The sequence below is a fragment of the Gossypium arboreum genome, chromosome 3, assembly GCF_025698485.1.
Source record: "Gossypium arboreum isolate Shixiya-1 chromosome 3, ASM2569848v2, whole genome shotgun sequence".
Taxonomy (NCBI): Eukaryota; Viridiplantae; Streptophyta; class Magnoliopsida; order Malvales; family Malvaceae; genus Gossypium; species Gossypium arboreum.
This window is the reverse complement of record NC_069072.1, coordinates 47,551,263-47,558,998: the sequence shown is the minus strand read 5'-3', so window position 1 is coordinate 47,558,998 and position 7,736 is coordinate 47,551,263. Positions and strand designations below refer to the sequence as shown.

Below are 7,736 nucleotides of genomic sequence, written 5' to 3'. Positions count from 1 at the left end.
GCCACACACAAAGAGCATGATTTCAATTGACTTTACAACGTAGTCCCTACGCACATTCGGCTATCCGCCATAATATGACAAATCATTTCAATATAATTCAAGTAGGGTCATTACTCGAAGACTTACCTCGGATGTTGTCGAACAATTCCGATGGCTATTCGACCACTTTTTCCTTCCCTTTATCGGATTTTGTCCCCCTTTGCTCTTGAGCTTAATTTAACAAATAAATTGATTTAATCATTTGAGCATCGACAAGAGGAATTCAAGGTACTTAGCCCACATATATTCGTTAGACATTAAAGTCACATATGTACGGAATTCATGAATTAAACTCAACACATTAGTTAGTACTCTCCTTAGCCGAATTTTCTAAGTCAAGATAAAGCCTTCAACATGCTTACTCATGGCCGAACAACACATCAACCTAGGTACTCATTCATGTGGCCGATTATGCATGTTGGTGTTGAGGCCAATTACATGTTTAATACCACACATGAATGGCATACATTTTACTAACTAATGCATTACATATTGTAGCTCAATACACATCTATCATTCACTTCATAACCGAAACATCATCACAAGTAAATATACACCTTGAGATAGTATATATGTCATACCAATACATCATGTGCAAAAATATATACATATAGGTGCAAGGGCCGAATCTCAAGTTGATTATAACCAAATATAAACATATATCCAAAACACAAATCTTACCTACCATGCAATAAGCATAAATCATTCTTATGGATATACCATGGCCGAATACATCACAACACCATATCATTTCGATTTTGGTCATGGTTAAACAAAGAACTTAATGTCTCACTCCAAAAATGCTAAAAAGAAGGTCCAAGAGGCATCAATCCACCATCACATGTATCATTAGCAAGCTTCATATTTAACATGCAATGGCATCAACACAAAATCCACCTTGGCCAAATATCATCCCCATGACATAGCAAAGTTTTGAACCATGGACTAATTAGAACTCAAGCTAGTAACTAAAAACATGTATGAATCTCATGGAACACCATCAAACATACCTTAACTTAGATGCAAATATGGCCGAATATCTTCAACCTTTCTCCTTTCAAACCGGCCAAGAAGAACCAAAGGATGAAGCTTTTCTTTGCTCTCCCTTTTTCTTCCTAGTTTTGGCTCAAAGAAAGGATGAACAAATTTTTTTTTTCTTTTTCTTCAACTCACGGAAATGGGGGGATCACACACCTTCTTTCTTTTTTTTTTTTTCATTTCTTTATTCCTCACCTTAGTTTAATGTTTCCTCCCATATTGCACCAACAAAACATGTCTATGACATGTTTTGCCCATCCTCCCTTGTCATGGCAGGCCACCACTTATAAAAAGAGGGGCATTTGACATGCAAAACCATTGTTTTGCATGCATGCTTCAATTAGTCATCACACATTTCCCTATCCTACTTTCAAAGTTTACTACTAGGTCCTTTTTAGTGAAATTCACATTTATAACCCTAAATCAAATCATCAAAAATGTCACACACGAATTAACACATATCATAGGCATCAAAATGAATATTAAATTTTTTTTATGCCTCGGTTTTGTGGTCCCGAAACCACATTCCGACTAGGGTCGTTTTAAGGCTGTCACAATCAAAGTATACTTAAGCCATTTTCGCATGGCTATCCAAATTTACACAAAACCGAAAGGTACATGACCTACAACAAAAGGGTAGTCCTATACATTAACCAAAATATCCTCTCACTACTAGTCTATTCTATACATGCCATAAGATATTCCAAAACGTAGCAGTACCAAACAGTGGATGGTGATAATGTGACTAGTTGCTGACGATCCCCGAGCCTGTAGCTTCCGAATGAGATCTATAAAACAGAGGAAACAAAGTACACGGAGTAAGCATTACAATGCTTAGTAAGTTTTAAGCAGTGTCAACAGATAACAATCAAATTATAACATAGTTGTTCGTATTTTTATTTCACTCTTCCTTCTGGCATACCAACCCCTTTTCCGAATATGCACGTCTCATCATATGTAATAGGCAGATAAATTCTCACTTGATGGTGACCTCTTATTATCATAGGTACATTACATATTTTTACCTGACTTTCCACATTGACCAAATGCACAATAATCATAGAACAGTCTTATTGCTTTACTCACATGTGCATCACATAACGACCTTGTGATCTAGTCTAAATCAAACTTAAATATAATCTCAAAATACATACCTGACCAACTTAACGCATTGAACGTATTTATTACTAATTGTCACTGTAAAGTCGCATAATCTTACGCTTTACTTGAATCTTCACAAAACCTCTAGTTCGGGCTTACCGGACAAAATCTCCACACGTAGTCATCGGGTCATTAGAGCTCGGATATAGTACGAGCACGAAGCCTCACGGTCATTAATCGCTGATAATATTCTCGCATAAAGCTGCGGGTTTTAACCCGGATATAGTACTGACACAAATGCCCTTCGGGACTTATCACATTTATACACTTCCACATCCATCACGTTGGCCACTCGGCCTTATCACATATATACACTTTCACATTCATCACATTGGCCATTAGGCCTTATCACATATATATACACCTTCACATTCATCACATCGGCCATTAGGCCTTATCACATATATACACTTTCACATTCATCACATCGGCCATTAGGCCTTATCACATATATATACACCTTCACATTCATCACATCGGCCATTAGGCCTTATCACATATATACACTTTCACATTCATCACATCGGCCATTAGGCCTTATCACGTATATATACACTTTCACAAATTCATCACATCGGCCATTAGGCCTTATCACATATATATACACCTTCACATTCATCACATCGGCCATTAGGCCTTATCACATATATACACTTTCACATTCATCACATCGGCCATTAGGCCTTATCACGTATACATACACTTGCACAAATTTTAATATCAAAGATCCATCTAACACTCATATATCATTTTACAATATCACAAATTAGAATTCAAGTATGGGTTTAATCAATAGCTTATGAGCAACTAAAACAAGTTTTATCCATGTTTACAACAAAATCACATATTCACTATGAGTTGTTTTTCCTGAGCAATTGTCACTAAATTATTTATAACCGGAGCTATAAGGCTCTGAATCACTTGCCGTTAATTTTCCCTGAATATAGACTCGTATATCTTCAATCCATAAGTTTTTTCAGAATTTTAGGTTTGGCTAATCAATACCAGATTTTTCTTAAAGTTTCCCCTGTTTCACTGTTTGACTAACCTGACCAGTCTTCACTACGAATCAAAATTCTCATTGTACAGAATTAAAAGTATGTTCTATTTGATTTCATTTGAAACTAGACTCATTAAGGAGTCTAAGCATATAAATTTTATCTTGTAACCATTTTTGTACAAATTATAGTGATTTTCTTAAAACAGAACAGGGATTTTGAGTCATTCTGACCCTGTCCCACACAACTTTAAATATCTCTTTATAGGAAATTTCTTTGCTTCCACGGTCTCTTTTATAGGAAACTAGACCAACTAAGCTTTGATTACATATTTTATTCAGCCTATAATTCCACACCAACAATTTATAGTGATTTTCTAAAATCACATTACTCTGCTGTCCAAGCAAATTATTACAATTTGCTCTTAAATTTCCAAGTCCAAACACATATGAACTTACCATTTGAGTTTAAGACATATCATGGCCACATCATATCTTATTAAATCAACTCATTATGTCCTATTATGATTGAATTTACTCAACGTTTAATCACTTAAAACTTACCTCGGAAGTGGTCGACGATTAGATGTCCACGGCTATTCGTTTACTTTCTCTTTTCCCCTATCCGACTTTGATCCTCTTTGCTCTTAAGCTTAAGTAAAACAATAGATTTGCTTAAGTACTTAACTAATATTATTCACTTAACAATCACATTTCATTTAATCTTTATCTCAATACCAAACCGAGTTATAAGATCATACATTATACTAAGCATATCATTAAACATACCTATTCAATTTAGCTAATTTCATAGCCGATTAATCACCTTACCCCACATTACTCAATGCCGAATATCAACCCTACATCACAAGCATAATCACCATGAAACTTTCCTTAATACACATTTTATCCCATTGCCGAATACATGTATATATATATCATCAAACAAATATTTATTCACATAACAACAATTTAACGGTTTCAACAATTATCAAACACAAGAAAATAAAAGTTCAAGGAAAACTCACCAAGGTTCCCAACACCGATTCTACCTATTCAATTTGCTCCTCCCCTTTTCCACTACAGCCTTCTCCCACCTTTTTAGCCTTCTACTTGAAAATTTCAACTTATAAGCAAACAAATTTCATGGTTTTCCGCTACATGCAGCCGGCCTCTCCTCTCTAGCTTCATTTGCAAGAGACAAGGAAGCAAGATAGAAAAATAAAAGTTGAAGTCTTTCTTTCTTCCATTCACGGCAATGGAGGGGGGGAGACAACTTTGGTTTCTCCTCCCACTCCCCTCTTTTTTTATTATTCTTCCCACACATTTTAGCACAAAATGTCTATAATATGTCTTACCCCATAGCATGGCCAGCCACCATCTAGATTTTTGGCTAATTTGACATGCAAACCCTTCTTTTATACAACATGCATTAATAGGTCCTTATAGATTAACCTATCGCATTCCAAAAGTGTCACACATAAGTCCTATTACTAAATTCACATGCAATCGACTAAATCGAAGCTTAAAACTTTCACACATTCATATTCACATATTTTAGACAATAGATATCATATTCAAATAATTTGGTGACTCGGTTTAGCGGTCCCAAAATCACTTTCCGACTAAGGTCATTTTAGGGCTGTCATATTAAGAACACTCAATTTTTATTACTTTAGCCACTTTACTTTATTTCCAATTTAAAGTTTTATTTTCTTTTCTAATTTTCTCTTTTATTCGCTTCTGACAGGTTTTTCTAGTTTATGACCAGAAGAAACCCGTCAGGACCATTACTTTTTGATAGTGAGATCGATCGCACAGCTCACAGAAACCGAAGAGAAATAAGGTGAAGCTTAAGGTTGACAGAGGAAGAGCAAGAGGATGATATTCAAATCACAACTGAGGAGATGGCTGAAAATCAGGAAAATCCGCTGCCTCCTACAATTGTTGCTGATCTAGTAAATCAGAATCTTGCTCTGCGCACTATGTATGATTATGCTAAACTGAATTTAACAGGATCTGAGTCAAGTATAGTTAGGTCTGCTATTGCTGCAAATAATTTTGAACTGAAACCTAACACGATTCAAATGATACAGTAATGTTCAGTTTGATGGTTTGCAGGATGAGGATCCAAACAATCACTTGGCAAATTTTCTGAAGTTTTGTAACACATTTAAAATCAATGGCGTTTCTGATGATTCTATTCGTCTTCGATTATTTCCCTTTTCATTAAGGAATAAGGCTAAACTGTGGTTGAACTCGTTACCACGAAGGTCAATCACTACTTGGGAACAAATGACCGAAAAGTTTTTACTAAAATATTTTTCGTCGGCTAAAATGGCTAAATTAAGGAATGATATCTCTTATTTTGTGCAGATGGATCTAGAAACACTCTACGATGCATGGGAAAGATACAAGGATCTGTTGAGAAGGTGCCCTCACCATGGGCTACCACTCTAGCTACAAGTTCAAACTTTTCACAATGGCCTGAATCCTTCAACTTGACAGATAGTTGACGCAGCCGTTGGTGGGGCTATCAGTAATAAGACACCTGAGGATGCTTATGAATTTATAGAAGAGATGTCACTGAATAATTATTTGTGGCAAATCATGAGGACAAAGTCAATGAAAGCAGCCGACGTTTTAATGTCGATTCAGTCACCATGCTCTCTAATCAGGTAGAACTTTTGAATAGAAAAATTGACGATTTTCTTAGTTCTTCACAGGTTCACCCAGTAATGCAATGCAATGCAAGTGGAGGAGGGACGAGCAATTCAAAATACCCACCTTATGGCCACAACATGGAAAACGAGCAATTAAATTATATGGGTAATAATCCTCGACCTCAAAATAATCCCTATAGCAACACTTACAATGCAGGATAGAGGAACCACCCAAATTTCTCATGGGGAGGCAAAGTGAATCAAAGAACACCACCATCTCCAGGCTTCCAACAACCACCTTACTAACAAGGGAAAAGGCTGAACCTTGAAGAGATGCTAACAAAATTCATCTCGATGTCAGAAACTCATTTTTAGAATACTGAGACGACACTTAAAAGTTAACAAGCGTCGATCCAAGGGCTCAAAACTCATATAGGCCAGCTCGTTAAATTGATATCTGAACGACCACAAGGTAGCCTACCGAGCAACATTGAATCTAACCCAAGAGAGCAGCTCAATGCGATTACCATTCAAGATGAGGAAGGGTTAGTTGCACCAGAACCAGAACCAAGGCAAGAAACTGTGGTAAATAAAGATAAAGGTGAGGTGGACAACAATGACCAAATATAGGTAAGTAAAGAGTACAAACCATGTGTACCATACCCTAATGCGACAAGGAAAGACCACTCAGACGAATAATTCGGTAAATTCCTTAAACTTTTAAAGAAATTACATATTAACTTACTATTTATTGAGGCTCTTTCATAGATGTCGAACGCAGTCAAATTTTTAAAGGAGCTTTTAGCAAATAAGCGGAAGTTAAACGAGGCGTCGCATGTGGAGATGAATGCAGTTTGCTCAGCCATTCTACAAAATAAGCTGGCCAACAAATTGAAAGATCCAGGGAGTTTTACGATTCCTTGTTTAATTGGTAGCTTAAATGTTAAAAATGCTTTGGCTGATTTAGGGGCTAGTATTAATGTCATGCCTTACAATATGTTTAAACATCTAGGTCCTGGGAAACCCAAACAAACTAAGATGAATATTCAGTTAGCCGATAAAACTATCAGATTTCCTAGAGGTATCATTGAAGATGTACTTGTAAAAATTGATAAATTTATATTCCCTATCGATTTTGTTGTTCTAGACATAGAAGAGGGTAGTGACGTACCTCTAATTCTAGGAAGGCCCTTTTTAGTAACTGCTAGAACCGTTATTGATCTCAAATAATTTTGTCTTGTTCTCAAATAATTTCCTCACATCATCATTAGAATGAATTTTGATTAATTTATGATTTTTGTTGATATGTATTGAATTAAAACATAGGCATTAATGTATTGATTGTTTAAACTTTAAGGAAATAGAGAATCAAGCATGATAAAGTTGATTTTTGAGAATTAAAAATTTTTAGGTTGTTTCCCCAAGTTTAGGTATTATCTTGAGTTGAAGTTCACATGTTTAAACATCAAAAAGCCATAATTTTTGTGAGATCTTGAGCCTTTAGAGCATATTTTATTCCTTTCATGCTCACTTTCATATTTTATTCTAAAACTTGTTTGATTATGCATGTCAAGACCACACCATTTGATTTGATATGTCAAGATAATAAAGGCACTTAGGTTTAACCCACTCACTCCACAAAAGCCTACCTCCATAATTAATCCTTAGTGAACCCCTTTTGAGCCTAACAAGCCATTAATTGATTTACCCTCAATATTAACCCATAACCCATTATTGTTGAAATCTCCTAATTTGATCCCAATTTTTGTCAAGATTTGATTTGAACAAATTACTTAGTTATGTTTTGTACTTTTAAATATTCGACTTGTTTTTAATTA

At 35.5% G+C, this 7,736-nt stretch overlaps 1 non-coding gene across 1 annotated transcript; it reads right to left on the bottom strand.

Moving 5' to 3' along the window:
• Positions 1–5,578: 5,578 nt before the first annotated feature.
• On the bottom strand, positions 5,579–5,685 carry LOC128291057 (small nucleolar RNA R71). Its single transcript, XR_008280834.1, has one exon. It is a non-coding gene; the product is annotated as a small nucleolar RNA R71 (small nucleolar RNA).
• Between the last annotated feature and the right edge of the window lie 2,051 nt (positions 5,686–7,736).